This window comes from Ursus arctos, chromosome Y, assembly GCF_023065955.2.
Source record: "Ursus arctos isolate Adak ecotype North America chromosome Y, UrsArc2.0, whole genome shotgun sequence".
Classification (NCBI taxonomy): Eukaryota; Metazoa; Chordata; class Mammalia; order Carnivora; family Ursidae; genus Ursus; species Ursus arctos.
The window spans coordinates 24,622,179-24,648,511 of NC_079874.1; the positions used below are offsets into that span (position 1 = coordinate 24,622,179).

Here is a 26,333-nt window from a genome sequence, read left to right on the forward strand (position 1 = left end):
CGTAAAGCCTCTTCCGCTGGCTAACAGGAATTAACACTCAAAACACCTTGATCCAGGCATGAAGAATGGAAAGAGAAGTTCCGTTTCCTCCCAGCCGGCCTCCAGCGACACGCTTTCGGCTCAAGTGAGGTTCCGGGGCTTCTAAGAGGGTCTGATCTGCCGCAGTGGGGGTGCCCTTCTCCAAAACAGACCCTGCTTTTCTAAGGGCTAAATTTTGACTTTCAAGAGGTCGGCTCATTTTAATGGAAATTTTAATTGAGACAAAAGCACAGGCAGAAATCACCAAGATCAGAAGCATGACAACATGTGAAATTGGCAGATGTCCCTCTGAACACAGCAGTTAAGGGTCTTTCTCAGTTTTTAATGAAGCCAAGCCCTTCTAAGCTAGTTCACATACTTCTGTTTTCGTCTCCTCTCTTACTACACGTGAATTTCTAGGTCATCTGCTTGTCAGACACACCAACGTGCGGTCCTGACAAGCAGATGAGAGGCAAGGCAATGTCAGTTGGGAAAAAAATGGAAGCATCACACACACAGAGAATAGGGAGGGTGGGGGGCGGGGAGCACCATGGGTGAAGGGCGTCAGAAGGTGCAAAATCCCAGCTATACGCTACGTAAGTGCTGGGGATCTAACGTAAGCATGGCAACGACAGGCAGTAATATCACATTATGTATTTAAATACTGCCAACACAGTAAATCTTAAAAGTGCTCAACAGGAGAAAAAAGAAATTTGTAACTGTGTAGTGATGCATGTTAACTCAATTTATTATGGTGATCATTTCACAGTATGTACATAAGTCATGACACTGCACACCTGAAACTAGCACAATATCAGTGTCAATTATATTTCAGTTTTTAAAAATAAGGGTACCTGGGTAGCTCAGCAGTTTCTTGGTTTCGGCTCAGGTTGTGATTCTGGAGTGGTGAGGTCGAGCCCCGCGTCAAGCGGTGCACTCAGCAGGGAGCCTGCTTGAGATTCTCTCTCCTTCTCTCCACCCCTCCTGCTCACGCTCTCTCTCTCAAGTAAGTAAATAAATCTTTAAAAAATAAATAAAATAAAATAATAAAATAAATAAAATAAAGGATGGAACAGCCTTAGTGGGTTCTGAACTTCTCTGTGCACCCCATGAGTCAGGAAAGGTCTTTTCCCACACAGGGCATCTAGCGGAACAAAAGCCCTACTTTCACAATTACTGAAGCATTGATACACACAAAGAGAACCATTTCGATTATTTCTGTAACTTGCCGGTAGCCCCCGAGAGGCGATACCCCGTGGATCGGATCAGATCGTAGCAGATTCTAGGTGACACAGCATCCCCTGCAGCAAATGCTTCCCCACCTGGCTTTCCCAAAGCAAACGTTTACTTCCGCTTGCCATACACAACAGAGGCGAGGAGCAGAGAAGCTTTACCTCACCACATTATACTTCGGTTGTCCTGCCAGCAAGCAATTCCTGATTTCTTCTTCGTACCGCAAACATTTCAATCACCAAAATAAAACAACGTGAGTGTAGGAAGAAGAATGAGGCGGTCAGCCTCTCACTAACACGCCGCCTTCCTTTAATGAGGTCAAAGTTTTCTTTCTGCCACACAGCCAGCAAGCACCAACATGCTAAGCATCGGCCCCTGAAGACCGGAGACAGGATTTATAGCAAGGTATAAAAGGCTAGTCTGTGGAAACTTGATAAATGACCCTTAACCACAGAGTGCAACTTGCATTGCAATGGACACCACTGGCAACTGACCAATAATTCTCATATGCTCACTACTGTGCGGAACAAAAAAGAAATTTAAGGCATGATCTTTGCTATCAAGAACTTGGCAGTCTTGCTGGTGAGGAAAAAGAAAATACATAATAGAAATAGTTGACAAAGGGCCACCTGGAGAAAAAAAAATACTAAGCTCACAATGGAAACCTCCTAATACAAAACAGATTTTTCAACACCAAATAAATGGTCCGTTTATTAGCTGAGCAATAGTACAGAATTAATACAACTTAAAGGATTAATGCAGTACAAACCAAAAATCAAAAGTCGCAGATATCACAGAGACCCAGTCGAGACCCATGAGTTTTAACTTGCTTCTATGCAGCCCTCTGTGAGAGTTTAAACAACATGCTTGCGCTCCTCAGGGGGTCTTTATAGGGAAAGGATCGCCAATTCCGCTTCCTTGTTGGTACAGTCCTGCAAGACAAGGTCCTCACACTCCAAAGTGCACGAGAATCCCCTGAAAAGCACCTGTTCGTGCTGTGAACGTTGAACATTCGGGCCCAGGATGCAATGCCGAGTAGAGGCCGGCGGTCTGGTGCATTGTCAGACGGTTTAGCAGCATGACTGGCCTCCACCCACCAAGATGCCAGGAGCACCCTCTCCCCTAGTCAGTGACCACAGCCAAGAATGCCTCCAGACATTGCCTAATGGTCCCAGAAACACCGTGGTGCTTCCCCCACTCCCCCGGCCAGGGGGCTCTTAGGTGCAACCAAAGAAGCTGAATATTTAATGAGTACGGACTGTACGGAGCTGATTCTCCTGCGCACAACCGAGTGTATCCAGTTTCTCCCACTGGGGTCATCTTCCACCCCAAAACAAATCCCACTTCCTCCCTCCCTCCCTGTACAACAAATATACATTTGCGCCCTTGGCCATACAACTTTAGAGGACCTCCAGACCAGCACAGCCCTCCCACTCCACGGATGTTGGATCTGGCCATGCGGCTTGTTTTGGTCAGTGGGATATTAGTGGGCGTCACAGGCAGACGTGTCAAATGTGTCCACACGATTTAGCTTGGCCTCTTCTCCTATCAGACAGAAGCAACATGACAATCTGCCCTAGGGGTCCACGGGCCAACATTCAAGCGTGTCCCCAAGCTGCACCCGCAATCCCGGTTCCTTCCAAAGATGGAAAGCAACTCCTGCTTGGGCTCAGAGGGAAACCAAGACTCATCAAGTGGGCTGTATCATCAGTGAGAGGCAGACAAGACAGATAGTTTCATGGCACCCTGACTTCTAACTTACTCAAGAGACAAACAGCAAATATTAAATAAATACATGAACCTTGTAGGCTTCAGAGGAAAAACTTAGGACACAGAAACCAAGAGCATCCATGTAGTGGGGAGAAGAACGACCCCCCAGAGATGGCCATACCCTAACCCTGGGACCCGTGAAATGTTTGACATGGAAAAAGAGACTTGCAGATGGGGTGAAATTAAGGGTTTTGCGACAGGGAGACGATCCTGGATTATCCAGGTGGGCCCAATGTCGCCCAACGTGGGGAATCTTTCCACGCCGTGCTCAGAGGGGGGTATAACTACAGGAGAGCAGAGAGATACCATTCTGCTCAGTGGTTTGGAAGATGGAGGAAGGGGCCACAAGCCAAGGAACGCAGGTGGCCTCTAGAATCTAGAAAGGCAAGGAAGCAGACTCTCTCAAGGGCATCTGGAAAGGAATGGAGCCTCGTCGACATCTTGATTTTCACACAGTGACACTCATGTCAGACTCCTCACACCTCTAGAACCGTTAAGATGATAAGTTTCTGTCACTCAAGCCAGTAAGCCTGGGGTCATCTGTCACCGCAGCAGTAAGAAACTAAGACAGTCGGTTAAAAGGAGAGCAACCAGGAGAACACGTGTGACCTTCCCAGTAAACACTTGGCTGGAGGAACACGCAACCCAGAAAGCCATGGCCCACAGATGGCTTGAGAATAATCAGCCTCCATACTCTCCCACTGGACCCCAGGACGGGAATTATGGTCCTACACAGACAGAGGGCTTGTAAACGCAGGAAAGTAAACAACCCCACGATTCCGTTCCGGTGTCAGTCAAGGTTGTGGCTTCGGGGAGGCCCTAGAAAGAAGCCAAAGTCTAGCTGGATGGAATCCCATGACCTCAGAGCTGGAAGGAACTTCACACCACACCCTCGGAAAATTCAAGCTTCCTATGCTTTATCCCAAGAAACGACTTTCGAAAACCCCACCCAAAAACGTGGCCCAACGGAGGGGTCAGCAGGTACCGCGCTGACCACAACTGTTTGCGACCCTGAACTTTACGGGAAAAGAGGGAAGAACGGCAGACAAAGAGAAGGAAGAAGACTACCGTTTACGCCAGACTGGGAGCCGACACGGAAAGAAACCATGAACCCTTCTCCACTTTAAAGGTAACCAGAGACGGGGGAGTCTCTGGTTCACGCATCCCCCGACGTTCTCCCAGCTCGATCCCCCACCCCGCACTCCAAGGCTTCCCGGGCGACCCAGAGCTTCCACAAAATGTGTACCGAGAAACTGTGCAACAGGTGGTATGCGTGGAGGAACCTCAGAAACACTGAGTGAAAGCAGCCAGACACGCAAGTCCACATATCGTCTGATTCCGTTCATAGGAAACGTCCAGAATAGCTAAGTCCAGAGACCCAGACAAGCAGATGAGTGGTGGCCAGAGGCTGGGGGCTGAGGGTGCGGGGAGATGGGGAGTGACAGCTTACCGGGTATGCGGTTTCTTTTTGGGGTGATGAAAACATTACAAAATCAGGCAGCAGTGGTGGCTACACGGCCTCGTATACACCAGGAAAGCCCTGCGGTATGCCCTTCACCGGGGGGGGGGGGGGGGGAGCCCCACGGGATGTGAAGTACATCTCCGTAAAGCTATCATATTAAACAAAACCAAACACAGAAGAAGAAACTAAGACATCAGCTCATGATTACGAGTCACTGCAAATTTGTAAAAATGTAACCATCCTAACGAGCTGAGCCTACTTAACCAGTCTGGAATCCTGCACAACAGTCCACTCCAAGCATGTCCTGAGTAAAGATTCTCAGACAGTGAGCTGAGGGCAGCAGCCAAAGATGTGAACCTGTGACCCAAGGCAACACGGAATGGACGGATTCGGGAGCAAAGACGGAAGACCTGGGCTTGGTGACCAAGTGCAGGAAGGTGGTGTTACAAAAAAAAGGGGGTTGCAATGATTTAAAGCTGCTCTCCAAAATAAAAGAAGTATCTCCCCACCACCACCACCAAAAATAATAATAATAATAATAATAATAATAATATAACACATGCATCGGCTATGGTAGTAAACATCTACTGATAACCTCTAGCTGCTCCAAATTAATGAATTCAGATTAGACTCCTGAATAGGAAATTGAAAATAAAATACACACTGAAAATAAAATAGGGTTATTGGTTTGGGGCTGGTGGTTTTAGGTGAGAAGGGGTGGGACACAGGAGGGACGGATTTGGTTTCCCTGGGTGAGGAAAGGTAGGTGAGGAGCGAAGCTTCGCCCCACGGTCCCAGGGGACACAGCAGCACCAGGGGGCCCTGGGCACAGCACCTGGGTCCAAGCCAGCCCCACGAGGCTGGGTGCTGACCACAATGCTAGGCCCCCTCCTCAGAAGGTAAAAAGGCATCAGTCAGGTCCCCAAATAGTCCAATAAGGGCAGACCCCTGCAGACGAGGCTATCATGGCTGGCATTGGGGTGACATGAGCAGCCCGACCCAGCAATCCTGAGTTTTCCTTCCTATTAGTGCCTTGGGCATAAGGAAGTAAAACCCAGAAGCCAGGAGGAAAACAACCACCACACAAAAATGGGAAGCCTGGTGGTAAAAACCACAGGCGACATTACAAGACGTTACAAGACGAGGAACCGTCTAGAGAGATATTTGGAACAAATAACAATGAGGGAACCAAAGTCTATGCAGACTACCTTTGAGGCCGTGGCTCTCAACGGGTACGTGGTCTAACACCAGCAGCTGGGAACTTGCTAGAAATGCACAGTCTTGGGCCCCACCCTCAATCTACTGAATCACAAAGTCTGGGGATGGGGCCTGGCCATCCGTGTTTTCACAAGCTCTCCAGGGGGTTCCGGCACATGGTGAAGTGTGAGAACCCCTTGTCTGGCGACAAAAATATTTACAGCAGCATTATTCTTAAGGGTCAAAAGAACGTTAGCCACCCGAATGTCCAACCACTGGCGCATGGATAAAGAAAACTGTGCCGTGTGCATATCCCAAAGAATCCCACCTGGCGACGAAAAGGAATGAACTCGTGATACGGGCCACGACACGGATGAACCCCCAAATCATTATGCTGAGTGGAAAAAGTCAGGCAAAGCCACAAGGGCATACCCAGTGATTTCAATGATATAAAATTCTAGAACACTCAAACTACCCAATCCAGTAATAGAGAGCCGATCAACGCACCACCTGGGGGCAGGGGTGCAGCGAGGCAGAGATCCCAGAAAGACGCGAGGAAATGTGAAAGCGACAGAAGTATCGGCTTCGATACATGTAAGCAGATACATGGATACATCACCTACACACACTTGTGAAACCAGCACCACAGTCAAGATGAGCAACCCGACTACAGACACAATGTAAATATGCCTCGTTTACTGCACTTCAGTGATATTTAATACAGCTGTGAAGAGAGCGAGCGGATGGAACGAAGCAGGACAGGACGCCACTTGGATAAAAACACAAGACTGCATGTTTGTACACGGACAGCCGAACATGTTAGAGGCAGACCGATCCTGCCACACGCTGTAGAACGTTCATATGGATTATTCCGGGAGAAGAGGAGGAAGAAGATACAACTCCCCATTGCTTAAATTCATGGAAACGAGCATATCCTCTATCCTCGTATATTACCTCGGGGGGAAAAGCCTGAGCTTGCAACAGGTGGAAGAAACAAGACTCAAGAAAGGGGATGTTAGGAGGAGATCTTGCATCTTGGAAGACGCCAAGGACGGAGGGTTGGGGGTAGGTAGGAGGAAGAGGCCCCGCAGGGCAGAAGCCAGAGCCGGAGGAAAGGGGAAGCTGTTGCAGGGAGGTGCAAGACAGAGGACGCAGGTGTGCAGGATGGAGTGGCAGGCAGGGGCCCCGAACTTCTCAGAGGACTCTGAGGCAGATGGGCCCAAGGAAACTGAAAAAGAAGGGTGCTGGCACAGCGTGGCCCATTAGTGCCCTGTGCATGTCAGAGGGGCGACGGAAAATCCTAGAGAAACCAGCAGAGACCACGAGGCCCGTAGGCGGAGGGAACCCCTTCCCCACACTCCTCACCTGACCCAGCGGCCCTTCATGCAGGATCCCCCAACTCTTAACATGATCTCATACGAGAAGCTCCTCCCGATTCTTTTTTTTTTTTTTTTTTAATTTGAAAGAGAGAGAGAGAGCGGGAAGGGGGAGGGACAGAGAGACAAGCTGGGCGGGGAGCCCCACGCTCAGAGGGGAGCCCCATGTTCAGCGGGGAGCACCACACAGGGCCCAATCCCAGGATCCTGAGATCATGACCTGACCCCAAGTCAGATGCTGACCTGACTGAGCCACCCAGGCGTCCCCCGTTCCTCCCGATTCTGAGCAAACTACTTCCCACATGGTTCCACAAGGAGAGCCCGCAGAAATTCCATCACTACCCAGAGCAGAAGAGGGAACCGAGGCATGATGCCTGTTCTTCTTGCCTTCTTCTCCCTCTCCCTACTGCTCCCTCTCCCGGGGAAGGGCAAGGAAGTCCACCAAATCGGGCCCCCCCATCCACCACCCAGTAAGCTCAACCAAGCACAGAAGTACTTGCTCGGAGAAAAAGGAAATCTACAGAGACAGAAAAGAGATTAATGGCTGCCCGTGGCTGGGAGGTAGGAGCCAGGACTGATGGCAAATGGACACGAATGACCGTATTGAGGAATGAAAATCGATTAGGACGATGGCTGCACAACTCTGTAAATTTACTAAAAATCATTCAGTCGTACGCTTAAAATGGGTGATTTTTATGGTATGTAATTTATACCGCAATAAAGTGGTTTCAGAAAATCAACTTGATATAAGTCAGATTTAGAGTTCTCTATTAAATTCACCACCACCACAAGCGGGTGTCCGCAGCAATCCAAAGGCAAAGCAAATACCTACAGCAAACCCAAAGGAAACACAGTAACACACGGCTTGCAGCAAGGGAATGACAATCCCACCTGAATCCACAATGTGTCCGTCTCAATCCTGTGAACTAAATTAGGCGGAACACTACCAGCTGCCCAACCCAGCGGTGTAGACGGAGAAACTCCACTCCGCCAACCACCGGGGCCATCAGAAACCCACACCGAAAAATACACTTGTTGTCCAAATACAGAACAGTCAGTGGAAAAGCAAACAGGACAGGAAACAGACAGGCTGAACACCTACTCTGAGATGGCCCATCGCGCCCAAACTTCCCTCATGGCAAATGTCTTGCCCAAAAAATGGGACCCCTAGCTTCTCGCTGTATTGTGCCAGGCACAGAACACAGAGGCCACTAAGAAAACCAAAATTCACAAACGACAGCTTATTCTGTGTGCCATTTTATATCTAAACATGAACTGGGAAAGAAAAACATACAGCCTCATTTCAAGTAACTTTCCGGAAAACGTGCCCAGGATAATGAAAAAAAAAAAAAAAATTACAAAATGAAACTAGAAACTATTACATGAATGTGCCCTGTACTGCCTGAGATAAAAATGAAATATTTCCATGAGCTAATCTTATTCTATATTTAGTTTGAGTCTACGAATATAATTAACCAATGTTATATAATTTTGGTAACATTAAATTTCCAATTACAAAGCTTCACGTACAATTCTTTGAACTACAACTGATTTTTTTTATTTCTCTGGAAAAATGAAGATAGCTAATTTTAATAACCCAATCTTCCTAAGCTAAAGGAACTGCCTTCTCTGATATAAATTATGTAAACGGTACTTCAACAACAAAGCTATCAACTAATTTGTTTTCATACTCTCTTTCAAAGGTTAGCGGACTCAAAAATTTAATGTTCTGACGGCTTTAAGCATTTGCCCTGTTTGCCTGCACTCCTGCCTCGTCCACCTATGGACGCGTCACGTTCTCAGAAATTATACACAGACGTGCACGTCACCACTACCTGAGGGATGCATTCAGGAAACAGAATCAACTTTCGCGCAGGCTTCTAAGAAGAGTCTCCTTTTAGGGCCATTTTCCGAGATACATCGCTGAACTATTATACCGGGTAATCTGGCAGGCAAATAACCAAAACAATACCGATTAGCATTTCCCCCAAAAGCAAACACAGAAGAGGATTCCGGTTCAGAGCTGAAGTGATTCACGGGTGTCTGGCTGACCTAGTTGCAATATGAAGTCAAGACCTGGACAGAGCTCGAGGCATCTGGCTAAAAGCAAAGGACTTGGTGTAACTTCTCTTTCTTCTTAAAGGGGCAGGTGCAGGGGCACGTCAAGTACATTCCCAAAGACGCTAATTCTTCCTTACCCACTACTAGAACTTTCCCGTACTGATCTCTGGAAAGGAGAGACAAAGGTTCTGACACGACAGTACAAAGAAAATTCTTCCTGTTTCTCCTCTTCACAGGAGGCGCCTTCTATGGCCATAAAGAGAAGCGATTTTTTTTTCCAGTAGGAGATATTTCAGTCTACCGACAGACAAATGAACGTGTGTGTAGATCCTGACGCCCGTTAATGACGTTTGGCACGAGCTGTCCTGGGGGTTTGCAGAAGTGAACATTTGTTCACCTACAGGCCTTTGAATTCACTTGCAAATCTCTGGGCTTTGTTTTACATACAAAGTTACATTGCAAATTCAATATTCACAAAGGGAAAAATTGATGTGAACACCAAAAATGACAGAAAAGCCGAAGCTAACCTATCACTCATTTCAAGTTAAACAAACAAACAGACTGCTGTGGAAATCCTGGAAAGACTCGCAGCTGACACTGAAGTCTCATGAAAACCAAACCTTTAGCCATTCTCAGCAAATGAGCTCAGACAAAAGACCTGACATTTGTGCCGGTGAGCGCTGATTCTCACCTCCACAGCCCACGATGTGGTCTGAATCATGAATTTCAGTTTTATATTTATTTGCTCTCTGTAACACCAGTAATACAGCATCGACTGAGTTTTCTTTTTATTTATTTAGTTTTAAGTAGGCTCCCCGTCCAGCGTGGAGCCCAAGGCCAGGCTTTAACTCACCACCCTGAGATCAAGGCCTGAGCTGAGATCAAGAGTGGGACGCTTAACCAACTGAGCCACCCAGGGACATCCCCTGAGTACTTTTCTCTTAAAAACCAAAACAAAACAGTAAACACCTCTACTGTGAAATATTTTTTTAAACGTATTTCGTAACAACCATGACCTACCAAATAGGTCTTTGGAGAAAGACCCAACAAAAAAACAGCCAAAGAAAGCCAAAGACTTTCATGACAATGCCGTTCACGCACCCTCTCCTGTTGGTTGTCTTCTAACGTCTGAATCTCTCCTACAAGCCTGGTTCTCAGGAGCCCTGAGGGCAACAACCATCAATGAAAGCAGCAGATTTATAAACAGAATTAAGTGATTATGAAAACACTGCGGAGTCACAGAGTCACGAAACGCATGAAAAACACAGCACTGGTCCAAGATTTCACCATGCACCTGCAATAGAGGTGCCGTCACCTGGTTCGACAACACGGGTGTTCTTTTCAGCTTTTATGAAACACACAAAACCCAGCAGATGAAAGCACGCACACGTACAGGCACACTCTGGCGGCTGAAGCCAGAGGAAAGGGGGGTTCACCTGTGTCCGATTTGCATTCACATACTTCAAAATTGCCCCCCCCCCCGCCCACCACCTCTGGGGACCCACTCAGTGATGTCTGAATGTCTTTGCACTGCATATCCTAAGCAGTGAAAAAGTTTCTAGCACATGCCCCCAACCCAGAGAATTTATTAACTATGTACAACATTCGACTAACATAGGCATTTTTCACAAACCACAAAAGTAAGACCCAAGTATCACACAGAGTAAGTGGACACTCTAAATTTCTTCCCTCGCTCTAATAAACCTCGCCGTGCACCTGACAGTGGACATGAAATCGACTTGGGAGACCACTTTGGGGATTAAAACCTGACACTAGGCAGTTTGGCTCCCCCTACCCCAACAAAATGTGGAGACTATTGGCTGAAAGGAAATGCACTGAGAAGCCCATGAAATTTATCTGAGTGTCCCATGAAATGTATAAGGCAACTCTAATTTCCACAGGCCTCTCGCCTTGTTCTCATCTGCTCTACAATAATTTCCGTCATGCACTAGACACGTGAGATCATTAATTCTTGTCTTCATCAACTTCTGAGCTGGGTACACCTCGACGTTGTTTCTCCTGGTGAGGCTTTTTAAAGCATTTCACTATCCCCGGAAATGACTGAAATTAGCACAGAATCACCCATGCATCTTAGAAACACAAACCTAATGCGATCTTTTTTCATAACCAAATTAAAAGTTAAACCAAACCGCGTCTCCCAGACTGATCGGCAACTGTCAGGAACGGACAATCCCTGTTTTCAAGTCGATAATTGTGAATACTTGAGTCTGTACCAACACCGAGTTGGCATTAAAGTTGGGTGGGACTCAAGTGCCTGATAAGGATTGTGCTGGAAAGAGAACCGAAGGCAGGGACCCAAGTTTAATCCATTCCCCAGATGAACCAAATGGTAGAGACATCAATCCTCAGGTCAGCTGCTTGTATCAAATACAACCCACAACACTCCTCAACCACCCAGAACTTTTTTTGGGTTTTGTGTGTTTTTTGCTTTTTGGATTTTTTTTGGTGTTGTTGTTGGGTTTTTTTGGCAAGCACCCAGAACTTTATAGATGCTGGGAATTAGGTTTGCATGTTGATGCAACAGATTTCTGCATGACGTGACTCTGGTGACAGACTGCCACTCCACTTTCTCATTTCTCATCTTCAAACGCATGTCAGAATTACAAGGATAATTGCAAGAGAGGAGCTGACCCGGTTAAGACTAAGTATCCCCTGCACTCAGAACAAAAATCACTGCTCAGTTGTGCTGAATTTTTCTCCCAATTTTTAACGATGATTTATATGGTCTTACAGTATTAAAACATTTGTTATTTCTGATCTAAGAAATAAAACAGCATTACATACAGTAAGCTTCTTTTTGTCCTCCTTTGTGAAAAGGAGGGATCTCCTATTGGGATCTTCAAACAAGCAGAAACATTTGCAGCACTGAACAATACTAGGTGTTTGCACGGACTCTCAGGCCTAATGACGATGGGCAAGCAAGCTGATCACAGGAAGGAATCACGCTCTCTGAGAAAGGAACTGTGTCCTCCCAAGCTCACTCCAACATGGGTGACGCTGGGTACCTAGCTCTCAGTAGACTTTACAAAAGTTTCCAGTTTCTTATAAAGTGGGAAGGTAATCAGGCTTGGAGGGTGGGAGTCCTACCTCCTCCGACCTCTGCATTCTCTCTCAGGGCTGGTGGCAGGTGTTCCAGAAAGGAAAGTACTCTGAGCTCTATTTAGGGTCATAGTTTCCAGGTTCCAAGGATGCAAGTGAAGAAAACTCTCATTTTCTTTTAAGCCTTCAGGCAACATGCACCAAGGTAGGGGAAGAAAAAAAAAAAAATCACAGGAATTCAAAGGACACCCTTTGCAAGAATAAACACTGTGAACTGTACCATAAGCACTGTTTGTGCTTCTTTTCCAGAGTCTTGTGAGATTGGAAAACTACAACACTCATAATAATGACTCCGAGGCACCCAAGGGCCCAAAGTGTCTGCTGAATTGCTGGTGTGTGTGTTTGTGTGGGTCTGTGTGTGTGTGTTTTAAGTAAAGTATGCAACATATCAAGGATAAGTTATTCTAATGGTGAGTAAACCAACAGTCAAAGCATGGGGCATAAATAACCATCAGTTTCCCTAAACTTTTCACTAACATCATCCTTAACCATTCTTTTTTTTTTTTTTAAAGATTTTATTTATTTATTTATTTGTCAGAGACAGCCAGCGAGAGAGGGAACACAAGCAGGGGGAGTGGGAGAGGAAGAAGCAGGCTCCCAGCGGAGAAGCCTGATGTGGGGCTCGATCCCAGAACGCCGGGATCACGCCCTGAGCCAAAGGCAGACACTTAACGACTGCGCCACCCAGGCGCCCCAATCCTTAACCATTCTTTAAAAAAAAAAAAAAGCCAACCCAACAACTGAGCAGCATCCCTTTTCCAAATGAAAATCCTGCCACAAGAGAGACAGGAAAAGCCTCAAGATCAGCTCACCTACCCTCTGACTCGTGAGGACGCACACAGGTTTTCAACGACCTCACACAAGCAGGCGGACCACCCAGAGCAGGACGAAAGCAGCCAAAGCCAAAACACCAAGTCAATTCTTCTAAAAAGATGCCATTCCTTAGTAGATCACACAAAGTGAAATTATGGCCCAAAGTGAAATGCAGGCCAGCAATTAGATGGAAACACACACTTAGGAATTCATGTGTTTCCTCCAACGATGTAACGCAAATGCAACATTGTCTCTAGCTTGTTGTATCACCCCACTGGCAAAACTGCAACACCTCCATGTGTGGGTCCTGTTTTTGAAACCAAAGACAGGACTTTACAACCTACTGATACATTTCACATATTAAATGTCTCTCGGGAGTACAGCAGAAAGATTCGGGAAACATTCCTCTGAAAGTGCATCAGAAAACACCCCATTTCGACTCATTTGACAGCAACAATTAATTGGCATAGAAAAGAGCTAATCTTTGGCAGCCCCAACAAGACACCTGATATTCTTTCTTACCAATATGATTAAGCGGCAGTCAGGTTTTCTTCTTGCTTTTGATAATACCCACAGTGCAAACCCTGTGTTCGGAGGCAAACACACGGGCTCAAGTGTGCAAAAGTGTGAAGTTCGCAGTCATCAGAGAGAAACACAAAGGAGGGTACTGGGAGAGTGGAGGGGTTCCCCTAGATCCTGAGCTGAATGCAATTACCAGGACCTGGAGGGCGGAGCTGACAGGCCAGCACCTTGGTTAGTGCTGGGGGGGGGGGGGGGGAAGGGCGGGGGGGGGAAGCTGGGTGACCATGGAGGCACCACAGACACCTCTGGGGTGATGGACTAATGTTCTGCAGCCCCATTTTGGTGCTGGTTACCCAAACCTACGTGTGTGCTAACATTCATAAAACTGTACACGTAAAGAGAAAATAGTCAATATTCTCAAATAATAACAGATTATATATATACATGTGTATAAACCAGCCCTGAAATTTAACTTAGGGGCGGGGGAGGAGAGAGACAAGGAAAGAAAGGAAGCAAGTGCTGGACACCATCATAACTAATAAAGATGCATTTGCACACCCAATTCCCAACCTCAGAGTGGAGGAAGATATCAGCATGTGGGGCTCTGAGCACAATAATCCTACCTCCTTCCAAACCTGAGAAATAAACTCTATTTTCTCTCTCAGTAAGTAAATGAATGACAGAGAAAGAAACTGATCTGCCCAAAGATGCAGTAAGGGCATGGGAGCTGGCTACAAACCAACGTTCCCCCGTGGCCACGTCATCTGCCCCAGGGCCACCAGGAGCCCAAGAAGGACCCCCGCGCAGGCCGAGTGTGCATGCACCCCTCTGGGGTGAGCAGGACATGGGGCCGCGGGTGGGCTCGGGATGCCCGGGCACGCGGCAGAACCAGCCTCTAGGCACTAAAGGCGCCCCTTTCCAGCTGAGATTTGGAAAATGCAGGTCCATGTCCGGCTCCCCTCGTTTGCTAAATTCGAGCAGTCGGAGGAACGGATGGACACTGACGCAGCATGGCGTACTGCGGGCAGCCAAAACTTCACTCACTTGCCCGCACCCTCCCAAGCGCCGGGACGGCCTGCAGGTGCCGGGGTAACCTCGCCTCCAGGCTCACCCACACTGCGCTGGGTAAAAGACAGTCTGCGCCAACAGGAGACAGGTACCGTCTTTTCCGTAATACATATCAAAAGCACACAGAAGCTGATGGAAACTAAGACCTAGCCAATGTGCAACACAACAATAGAACCAAGAGGAAAAAGCTGAGAAACACGCCATCAGGGTGCATTTGCGTCTGGGGGCTCTAAACCACTTGGGTTGAGGGGGACCTTTAGGCAACGAACAGCCCCCCCCCAACACCTGTTGGCCTTGTGTCCATTCCTTCTTGCAAGTCCACTCACTTCTACCTCCCCTCTATCCCTCCTCCTGTGAGCATCAGAAACTTCCTCTCTCAAACTGCGATACGATGTGATTTACTTCCTAACGGATTCCCAAAAAGCACACGTGTACCGTGAGAATACAGAACTTAATACGTAGCTTTTGCTTGGCACCCACGTCCCCCCTCCCCAGATTCTCTGCCACATGTAGTCATATACTGACTGTTTAATTCAGGGCTGGCATCCCCACCCTGGCACCTCTGGCATTTGGGTCCAGAGCATTCTTTGTGGTACGGACTATCCCGTGCAATGTAGGACACCTGGCAGCATCCACAGACCCCCTAGATGCAAGGAACACCACCATCCCCCTCCCCCTATATTCCTCCCCCACTCCGTGTCAACCGAAAATGTTTCTAGATGTTTCCTTGAAGGTAGTGGGCAAAAATGCCCCCACTGAGAACCCTTAATTGACTGCCAGATTCTAGAGTTCACTGCTCAAAGCACAACTGTCATAAACCACCATCTCCCCTGTCCTCCTCTCCAAAGACGTCCCTGTCTTTGGAAGGGAATGTCATCCCCATCTCCAGCTCTGTTCCCACCTGCCACAGCACCCAGTTTCCTCTGCAAGACTGAAAAATCTCTTTTCCAGTGTCTTCACTTTAAATCTGCCCCAATTCCATTTTCCACTGGCTTCCAGTTCACGTCTGCAGTCTTCGGTCACGTACGGACTGTCAACAAGTATTTCAGAGCAGAGACACCGGAGCGACCCTGCCCACACCCCGCACACAACCATCTTTAGTCAAGTTCCCCGCACGCTGGTCAAGAAGCCACCCGGGCAGCGAATTCCTTAATGACAGCGTTTTTCCCTTGAGGTCTTCTATGCATTTTCTCAGACCAGGCTCTCTGTGGCCCATAGAAACATGTTGACTTTGCTAGGCCCTTCCCACATCCAGCTCTTATTTTGGCTTTGCTGGGTCTCATTTTGCCAATCTGGCCAGGGTAGTCCTTTTGGTCAGGCCCCGTGGAAAGGATGGAGGGGAGAAGGGCCGAGGAGGGCAAGACCCAACGGGAAAACTCACATCCAGTCTCTGCTCAGGAGGCCAGTTACTTCCTTCATACTAAAAATAGTTGGGGGGGGGGGGAGAGGATTTACCGTTCCAAGTTTAAGAAAAAAAAAAAGTGTTTACAAAATGACTTTAGTCTTCCTTCCTGATTGAAACTATTTTTTCAATGTCTTTAAGGGTGAAAAATTAACAATTTAGTGGACGTAGCACATTATTTTTTTCTTTTTTATGGGGGGAAAAAGGGCGCAAACGCAAGGTATCAGGAAAGCAGAGCTGAGACAGCATCATGTCAGACACAGAGCCTCTGGGACTGTCATCTAGGCCGGGCACTGGGCCTGGCGGAATCCGCACGCGCCAGCAGAGAGCAGGCAAGGGGCAGTGCCAGGTATGAGCCGAGCTGGCTGAGGTGGTCGCCGACCCAACAGGTGACTAGAGACTCTCAAATCCAGGCGCAGAGGACCTCCATGAGCTGGCTCTCTGGGCCTGGCCTCCCGCAGCAGAAACCCCTTTCCCACCTCTGGGAGACAATCGGGGACCACCTCGGTATTTAGTAAGGACTTTCAGCCACACACGGACGGGTCACACCAGAGCCTTGAGGAAGCAACAATGAGTGAGGACAAAGGGCAGAAGGGTGGTCTGGGAGGTCACCTCTCTGACAGACACGAAATTGGGTTTCCCCCATCCTCATTTACAAATAAAACGTCTAACCCATTACTATAAAAAATACAAAGAACTGTGAAAAGGACACATCAACAAAGTAATGAAAATAACATCCTGACTCAGGGACCTGGCACACAGGAAACAGCTATAGCACTCACCCATTTTTTAAAAAAATACTTCGACGATTGTGAAATCTCACTTTGTTGGAAAGACTCCCTATCAGCCTTTTTAATACCAAAGAGTCTGACCTCAAGAGACGGAACCTCAAAACTCAAGACTCAAACTTCCAGGGGGCGGGGGGGGGGGGGGTGCTGAAAGCCTGTGGTAGCCATAGCAAGCCAAGGCTGAACACATCACACAAGGCCACACCCGCAATCACCCACACAGGGCCTTACCGAGGTCCACAACCTGGGCTCCCGAACAGCCCAGGGGACGCTCACCGCAATCCGCGTAGGCCGGCATCTTGGGGACGGGCTAAAGGCTCTGGCGTTTTTCAGATGGGAACACCAAGGCAGAGATGCTACCTGCCTCCCCCACGGTTAAACACGCAGGGAGAGACGCTGACTTGGGAGTCCCGGTTTTCTAATTCAAAACTGATCCCATGCACCCCGATCCAAAACCTCAGCTCTCTTGGGGCTCCTGGGTGGCACAGCGGTTAAGCGTCTGCCTTCGGCTCAGGGCATGATCCCAGCGTTATGGGATTGAGCCCCACATCAGGCTCCTCCGCTAGGAGCCTGCTTCTTCCTCTCCCACTCCCCCTGCTTGTGTTCTCTCTCTCGCTGGCTGTCTCTATCTCTGTTGAATAAATAAATAAATAAAATCTTAAAAAAAAAAAAAAAAAAAAAACCTCAGCTCTCAACTTCAGGTTAAGAATCCATTCACTGGGGGCTGGCTCAGCCAGTAGAGCACCAGACTCTTGATCTCAGGGCCATGAGTTCAAGTCCCACGTTGGGCAAGGAGAAAGAAAAGAAAAGAAAAGAAAAAAGAATCCATTTGCTGAAATCACTTTCCTGGGTCAATCACTGGCGGAAATGGGTCTTTTTTTTTTTTTTTTTAAGTTTACCTGTGAATTATTTCAAACTTTTATAGCTTCTCCCCTCCCCCCACAAAAAGTACACGGTTTTATTAATATTTATTGTAGTAACTACAGGGTAGCACGCTCGAACAGAACTTTCTGCGTGTACTGTGCTAATATGGCAGCCACCAGCCACTGACATCTACTGAGCACGTGAATCATGGCTACAGGGACTGAAAGAACAGAACTGTTAATTTTCCGGAGTTTTAATTAATTTGAATCTCAATGTTCACATGTGGCCAGTGGTTACCATACTGGACAATGAAGCTATAAAAGCAATTCCTCCACTGTGGTCAAAGTTTAGATTCTAGAATCAAACTCTTGATTCCTCAGAACTACGTCTGTGTCTACACACAGGTTTTTTTTTTTTTTAAGATTTTATTTATTTATTTGACAGAGATAGAGACAGCCAGTGAGAGAGGGAACACAAGCAGGGGGAGTGGGAGAGGAGGAAGCAGGCTCATAGTGGAGGAGCCTGATGCGGGGCTCGATCCCATAACGCCGGGATCACGCCCTGAGCCGAAGGCAGACGCTTAACCGCTGTGCCACCCAGGTGCCCCTACACACAGGTTTCTATGCAGACTCTCATTCGTGAACGTGTGTATGTAACTTGAAGAGCTTTAGATGTCCAAACGTGAAAACTCATGCTAGGGAGACATGAAAACAGGAACATCAAGCTTGAGAGCTGGGCTTGAGGAATCAGACAATCTTCCCTCCGCTATGTATTAGCAAGTCAGTGTTCTCGGCAGCGGAATGGAAATAATAATTGCTAGGCACAGGGCATTAAGTGCCTGTAAAATCCTCAGTGCACGGCATTCCAATAACATAAAGACAATTATTTGATTTGCACAAGAGCACAACTAAAACTTACAGGCAGCTTTACAGTGTTCAGAAAACTTACACATTCTTTCTGTCCTCACAATACACAGTGAGACCACGATTTCAATCCCCCTGTTTTATTTTTACACGTGTAGAAATGATGCTTAGAAAAGCTGCAGGCCTTCAAGGTCAGCAGGGCGGGCCCTTTCACTACTTTAGGCCAAACGGGGACAAAGGCTAGGTTTCTAGCCAAGCACATGTGGCAAGACTGAGTTGGATTCAAGGGCTCTGTCCACCTCTTTGCGGGCTCTAGAACCACCGAACCCCTCCTAACAGTCCATTCAGGGACACTCCTGATGCCATCGCCCAGAAGCCTAGAGCTCCCACAGGTGAAGGTAAGATGAAGACCAACCATGAGGTCACATCCACACCATCCCTACTCAGCCCATTAAAACATTCAAACAGGAAGGGTGAGGAAATGGGGGTGTTGATAACTGCTGGACTGATTAAGCTCTGTCTACAAGCAAAAAGAAAAGCCAACCCCAGAGGATCGTGTAACACTTGCCCCGCAGTGCACACCACCAGCTAAACTACAAAAAAAAAATCTCAATTTTTGTCCCACAGGTGTGTGTTCACTTAAGGACTGGAATCCCCTTAAGGGCCACTTTAGTAAGTGGGTCAAGAGATGAACTTCAACTTTTATCCCTGGATTAGGTATCCAGCTGGCTGGTTTTCCAGGAGAATCTGCAGCACACTGGAGACATGAAGATCCTTTAAAATAGAAGTGTCATCTTCACGTCTTCATCGTGCCATATTCAACATTCTTGCCCCCACCCCCACCACCTCTTTTCTAGGAATGACTAGTTGTAAACTTTTTATAAAACCGTCAAAAGCCATTTGCTACCCGGAAGTCACCGCTTGGGACCTTCGCAGGGCTCTCCCTTCGCCCCCTTCCTCTCCCCTCCTCCTCCCATCTAGAGTCCCGCCCCTCCCCTTCCAGGTTAAACCAGGGACTCAGGCGGCGCATCAGGAGAGAAAAACATCCAGAAGTCGGGTCAAGCCACATGTGACAATACAAACCAGAAACGGCTGCAGATGCAAGAGAAGGTGGGTTTTTGTTTCTTTAGGGGTTCTGCTCCACAACATCACCGACTAGGGGGAATTTAAAAAACCACCTCCGACTCTAACTTTGTGGAATTTCCAATGCAGTAGGCTCGGATAATGCCAGGCGGTGCAGCGAGTCGGGGCCGAGGCCTGACCGCGCGCTCGGGCAATGCACGTGAAGTCCAAGCCCTACCCCAGCGCGGGCGGGCCTCTAGCGACCCCAAATTGTCATATACCAGGCGGTCACCGACGCCCGAAGGCGCAGCCCCACGCCGTTCCGAGCATCGCCCCCTCGCTGTAGGGATGGTCCCCCTGGAGAGCACAGCCCAAGACACGGATCTGGGGGCACCCCTCCCCCGAGCCCCAGGAGCCCAGGAGCAACAGGTCTGCACCCTCTCCAGGCCGCGCTCTGCAGACCCCCGCCTCACCAGGGGCGCCCCCACACACACACACACACAGATGTCGTCCTCTGCCAGGTCCCCTCGCTCGGGCCGGGGAGCTCCGGACTTCCTTGACAGTTTCTGCGTTTCGGAAACTGAGCAGCCGCCGGGCCCGCGCCGCCTCGCCCGCCACTCACTCCGCTGCGCGCGGCCGCGCTTCCACCCGGTCCCGGGCGGGCTGGCCGGCGCCCGGGGATGAATGGGGCGCCCCTCCCCCACGGGGGGGATCCCGCGGCGGCGCAGGTTCGCCCAGCCAGCCCCAGAATCAGCAGACAAAGGGACACCGGGGGACAGACAGAGCGCTTCCCCAAACTTACCGCCCGCCTCCCCCTCCCCAAGACGAAGCCCCCCCCCGCCTCCGCCCGCCCCCGACGCGCCGGCACTTTGGGGAGCGGCCACATCGGGGTATTGTTCAGCCTGCAGGGAGCGCGCCGCACCCCAGCCCAAGCCCCGGGGACAGTTGGGGACCTGCCCCTCCAGAGCCCCGGCGGCGGGCGGAGCGTGCGGGCGCCCCGAGCCGCCAGCCAGCCCCCCACCCCCACCCCCGCCGGAGAAGTTTGCGCCCCCTGCCCCGCGCCCGGCCGGCCGAGCCCCGCGCACTCACCTCGCCGCCAGCAGCGCAACTTGTGGCGGCGCCGCCGCGCTCCGAGCCTCCCTGCCGCCGGCCGTCGCCGAGCCCCGGCCGTGCAGCGGCCGAGGAGGGCCCGGCGCCCTGGAGCAGCCGCGCGCCGCCCCCGGGCCGCCCCCGCCCCGCCGCCGCGAGTCCCCGAGAGGCGCGGGCGCTGGAAAGTTTCGGGTGCCGAATGGCGGCCGAGGGCGCTGCGGCGGCGGCGGGGCGGGGGCGCTGGCGGCTCCTCGCTCCCGAGAGCGGAGAGTGGGGGGGGCTGGGGCGGGAGCGGCGGCGGCGGCGGCGGGAGAGGGCGGGACGGCGGGAGGGACCGGCACGGGCAGTGACCTCCGGGGTTTGGGCGGGGGAGAGCGGCCGCCAGCGCGCCGACCCCGGCCGGGAGAAGTTCCAGGGGGGCTGCTGCCGCCAGGGCCGGCCCCTCCCCCACAGCCGGGGCGGGGGGGGGGAAGAGCGCGCCCCAACCCGTCCCCTCCCCCACGGCCGGGGGAGGGGAACCCGAGTCCATTCGGCCCCGCCCCTGCGCCCTGGGGGGGCCGCGTCCCAAACCTGCCCCTCCCCCACAGCCGGGGGAGGGGACTCCAGGCCCGCCCCTCCCCCACGGCGAAGGGGGGGTGAGTCCGCACCCCCCACGGCCTCTGGGGAGGCCCCGCGTCCCAATCCAGCGCCTATCCCACGGTGGGGGGACCTGCGACCCCACACAGCCCTTCACCCCGCGCTCTCCCCTCGCCCCCACGCCTAGCGTGGGTGAGGGGAATTCGGGCCTCTCCCTTTCCCCGTGGCCTCCTGGGCGATGAAGGGTACACGGGCTTACCCCGACGCAGTCCTAATCCCAAACCCTGCCTTCCCCCCCCCCAACTGCCAAGAGGGGACAGGAACCCGGGCCACCACCCCCGCGGTTTCTAGGGGGGAGGGGAACCCGAGCCACTGCTGGAGTGTTACCCTCCCCCACCTCAAAAAAGAAGCTGCTCAGCTGCCCTAACAACCCCCTGCAAGCTGCCCGAGGGTGCATCTCTCAAAATGGGCGGCTTAGAGGACACCCCAAAGGCCTCTTCCCCCTCCCAAAAAAGTGGAGACTCAGGCGGAGCCTCGACCTTTGCAAAACACCTCCCGGAAAGAGCCAGAAATGCTTGGGGAGAAAGAAACTCAGACACACAGAAGTGGAGGCCAGGAGCTCGGTTGAGGAGGGGGGAGCCTGTGGAGCTAGGGGTACCTGGGCCCCCGGGCCTCCTCACTCCCGACCCCCACCACACCCACAGGCTTTGCAAAGGGTTTTATGTTGCAATGGCTTATTCGGCCCAGCCCTAGAGCACCAAAGTCCCCAGAGCCTCTCCCTCCCCTCCAGTTTGGAGACCCCTGCCCACCACTCTAGGTCTTAATTCAATTAAACAGATACCGCGCCCACCACCCAACACTTAAGTGTCTGCTTTGTTGAATATTTTAAGATAACTTTGCCCCTCCCTTTGGTGTATAATGAGCTTTGCGCTCCGAGCCCAGTACACTCAGCATTTTAAACTGTAACCTCACTTGCTCCTTTCTGGGACACTGGACCATTTGTTGTTCAGGTTGTTGGGGGGGGGGGGGCCGAGGTGAGTTTTTAAGGAGCTGGTCTCCATCAAAAAGGCGGACCTAAAAATTACTCTGCCAAATATTGCTGTAAAACGTCAATGATGTAAAACGACTGTTGCTACACCATTATTAGAGCACATCAATAAAAAATACACACTTACACAGTCTCCATAATTGTCAATCAGCAGAATAGATTGTGTCTTATTATGTATCAGTTGCCATTCAAGGCCCCCCAAAAGGACGTGGTGGGGCCTTCCCTTGAGCCTGCCCTTCGTTGCTCCCCGGCTCCCTGGGCTTGTGCGGACTGATGCTGAGGTATTACATGCAATCGAAAAACCAAGGGTGCAATTGAAAGCCCGAGCAAGCTCATGATGCAACCCGGGCCGGGTTACACGTGCTTCCCTTCCCCCACCGCCTGCTGGTGGGAGCGCTGCGTTTTTTCCGCCTGTAGGGTCACATTGTGGTTGATTGATTCTCCTTTCGCCTTGCTCAGTCATTCAGATTTGGAAAGTAAATAACAAGTTGACATCATTACAGCTCTCGGCTTTACGGGGACGCGGCCCTCGGCTACCGCACACTCTCGAGTAGCCGCGCAGTCAAACTGGCCCTCCGGCTTGCCAGCCCTGCCTGTCGTTAGCTGCTTGGAAATTCCGAGCTGAACTTGGTGAAAAGGCCTCTTTGTATGTTTTGATTACTTGGCAGGTGCCAATCATTTGAAGTATAGGAAAGTGCTGGAAATCCTCACTCCAAACTATGACCGCTGTGACCAATTTTCACAGCTGGTCTTCGGTAACTAACATTAGGAGTGAGCTCAGAATCCATCACGTCTCTTTGGTAATGTCCCTACAATCCCAAAGGTCTTCTTGCAAGTAAGGAACACAGCTTATCCTAGGACCCCTAAGGGACTTGGTAAGACCCTGTACAGGAAAATAGACCGCCTACGTTTATCATGACACCGCTGAAATTCCTCTTTCTGAAATGCTAGATGGGTGGTAGGTAGGTGGTAAATTAGACTATTTTATCTCATGTGTTTTGCAGATTTACTCCAATGTGTGTCCTGTAAGGTGGGAGAAAACAAGGAAAACAGGAAATAAAGCAGAAGGAAAGGAGCACTGTGAAAAAAGTAAAGGTTAATATGGAGTGTGTGAGCAGCAGTGATTTCCGCCGGTATCCACTGTGCAAGATCTACGTGCCAAACAATTATTTTTGGTTGCTGGCTGGAGGGAGCTGACAAGAGTCGGCTTGCAACAAATGCTATCAGTATTTCCCCCTAAACAGTAGCCAAAATCTTAATTAAAAGGCAGGAGGAGCCCACGCAAATATACTCCACTAATTTGAGGAAAGGAGCAAAGGCATTTTAATGGAGAAAGAATATCCTTTTTAACAAATGGTTCTAGAACAATTGGACCTCCATATGCAAAAAATAAGACTCTAGCTATACACCTTACGCTTTTCACAAAAAACTGACTCAAAAATGAATCATAGGTTTAAATGTAAAAGGCAAAACTATAAAACTTCTAGAAGGTAACATAGAAAATCTAAACGACCTCGGGTGTAGCAGTGAGTTTTTAGATACAACACCCAAAGCATGATCCATTAAAGAAAAAAAAAATTAAAGTTGAACTTCTCAAAATTAAAAACATCTGCTCTGCAAAAGACACCATTAAGAGGGGGCGCCTGGGTGGCGGAGTCGTTAGGCGTCTGCCTTGGGCTCAGGGGGTGATCCCAGCGTTCTGGGATCGAGCCCCACATCAGGCTCCTTCCTAGGAGCCTGCTTCTTTCTCTCCCACTCCCCCTGCTTGTGTTCCCTCTCTCGCTGGCTGTCTCTGTCGAATAAATAAATAAAATCTTTAAAAAAAAAAAAAAAAGACACCATTAAGAAAATGAAAAGACAAGCCACAGACGGGAGAAAACATTTGCAAAATCCATGTCTGATAAAGGATTGTATCCAAAATATACGAAGAACTTTTAAAACTCAGTAAGAAAACAACCTAATTTAAAAATGGGCAAAAGATCTGGAACTATCTCACCAAAGAGATATACAAATGGCAAAAAAGCATATGAAAACATGCTTTAATTGTACATTAAAACAAAAATCTGGGGGCACCTGGCTGGCTCAGTGGGAGGAGCGTGTGACTCTGGATCTCAGGGTTGTGAGTTTGAGCCCCACACTGGGTGTGGAGATGACGTAAATAAATCAACTTTAAAGAATAAATAAAATGAAATACCACCTCACATCTATTAAATGATAACACCAGTGCTAACGGGACGTGGAGCAACAGGAACTCTCCGACATGGCCCGCGGAGTACAAAATGGTATGGCGACTTTGGAAGACCGTCTAGCATTTTCCAAATGCTAGACGTCGGCTTACCATATAATCCAGCAATTGTGCTCCTAGGTATTTACCCAACTAAGTTGAAAACATGTCTACACAAAACCCACATGGGACTGTTTATACCAGCTTTACTCATAATGGCCAAACACAGAAAGCAGTCAAGAAGCCCTTCAGTAGGCGAATGGAGAAACTGTGGCCCATTCATATGACAGAATATTATTCAGCCATAAAAAGAAATGAGCTATCAAGCCATGAAAAGGCAGGGAGGAACTTGAAATGCGTATCACTAAGGGAAAGTAGCTCATCTGAAAAGGCTGTATGCCATGTGCTTCCAACTCTGTGACACTCTAGAAAAGGCAAAACTAAAAAGATGGGGGGGGCAGTTCTGGGGATGGGAGAGGAGGGATGGACAGATGGGGCACAGGGCATTTTCAGGGCAATAAAACTGTTCCAAATGAGACTAGAACAGCAGATATAGGACCTTTTACATTTGTCCAAACACTTAGAACTGCACAACACAGTCAACTCTAATGTAAAATATGGATTTGATCGATATTGATTCATTAATTGTAACAAACGCACCACACTTAGGAAAGATGTTAGCCCTGGAAACTGTATGGGAGAGGCAGATAGTATGGGAATTCTGTACTATATGCTAAATTGTTTTCTAGATCTAAAAATGGTCTTTTAAAAAAATGAGTCCCTTCTTTAAAAAAAAAAAAAAAGGTAGGAAGAGGTATCAGACTTCTTTTTTTTTTTTTTAAGATTTTATTTATTTATTTATTTATTTGAGAGAGACAGCCAGCGAGAGAGGGAACACAAGCAGGGGGAGTGGGAGAGGAAGAAGCAGGCTGCCAGCCGAGGAGCCTGAAGTGGGGCTCGATCCCAGAATGCCGGGATCACGCCCTGAGCCGAAGGCATGCTTAATGATTGCGCCACCCAGGCGCCCCGAAGTATCAGACTTCTCATAAGACTTAATGTCCAGTTTTCATTGACTCCAGTATCTAATTTCCCCTGGGCTCATCTGACTTTCAAAGATTCCTAACCCATAGGCCAATATTTGTTTCCATGAGTGGGCCACTCAGAAAGCCCCAAGAGTCCAGAACCGACGTGCTGGATGTCACAACGATCCTTCCTTGATGTTCACGGAGCATGTCTTAGCTTTGAGTAAGCGTCCGCCGCGATCTTTCCTTATGAGACGAGGGGCTAGGTGTGCTTTCCCACTTCACTTATCAACCTCAAGCCTTTCTTTGCTTTGGGGCTTTGCTTCCAATTTCCCTTAGAAACTGGAAAGAAACTATTGAAGGACCCCATGAGATGCTACTTGAAGACGTAAACAGGAGGAGAGAGGAACTTTCAGCATCCAGGACTGTGAGAAAATAAATTTCTATTTAAACCACCCAGGCCGTGGTCCTTTGTTAGGCCAGCTCCAGCCGGCTAAGGCATGTGAGTTGTTGTTGTTTTGTTTTTTTTTTTCTGTTTGGAATGTCACGTTCAGTTCACATCATTTGAATAGAGAGAACACCTTGCATTTGGTATGGGCTGTTCATGCAGGATATTGGATCTGATTCTCCCCGTAATACTGGAGGGCTGGGATTTTTATCTCCAATATTCAGAGGAGAAGACCAAACCAGAGAGGTTAAAGGATCAAGGGAGGGGGGTTTGTAACCATTTCTGTGCCTCAGACCTTCATTAGAAA

General features: G+C 49.2%; 1 protein-coding gene across 5 annotated transcripts in view; it reads right to left on the reverse strand.

The window, feature by feature from the left end:
- The window catches only part of LOC113240750 (F-box-like/WD repeat-containing protein TBL1X), a 213,486-nt gene extending 190,921 nt beyond the window's left edge, over window positions 1-22,565 (reverse strand). For 2 of the 5 annotated variants that reach the window (XM_057315607.1, XM_048217516.2), the window contains exon 1: window positions 22,460-22,565. The gene's annotated coding sequence lies outside the window, so the exon portion shown is untranslated. Of the gene's footprint in view, window positions 1-20,708; window positions 20,839-22,459 lie in introns of those variants that run through there. The other 3 variants (XM_057315612.1, XM_026478165.4, XM_057315605.1) reach the window with 2 other exon arrangements.
- Window positions 22,566-26,333: the final 3,768 nt, after the last annotated feature.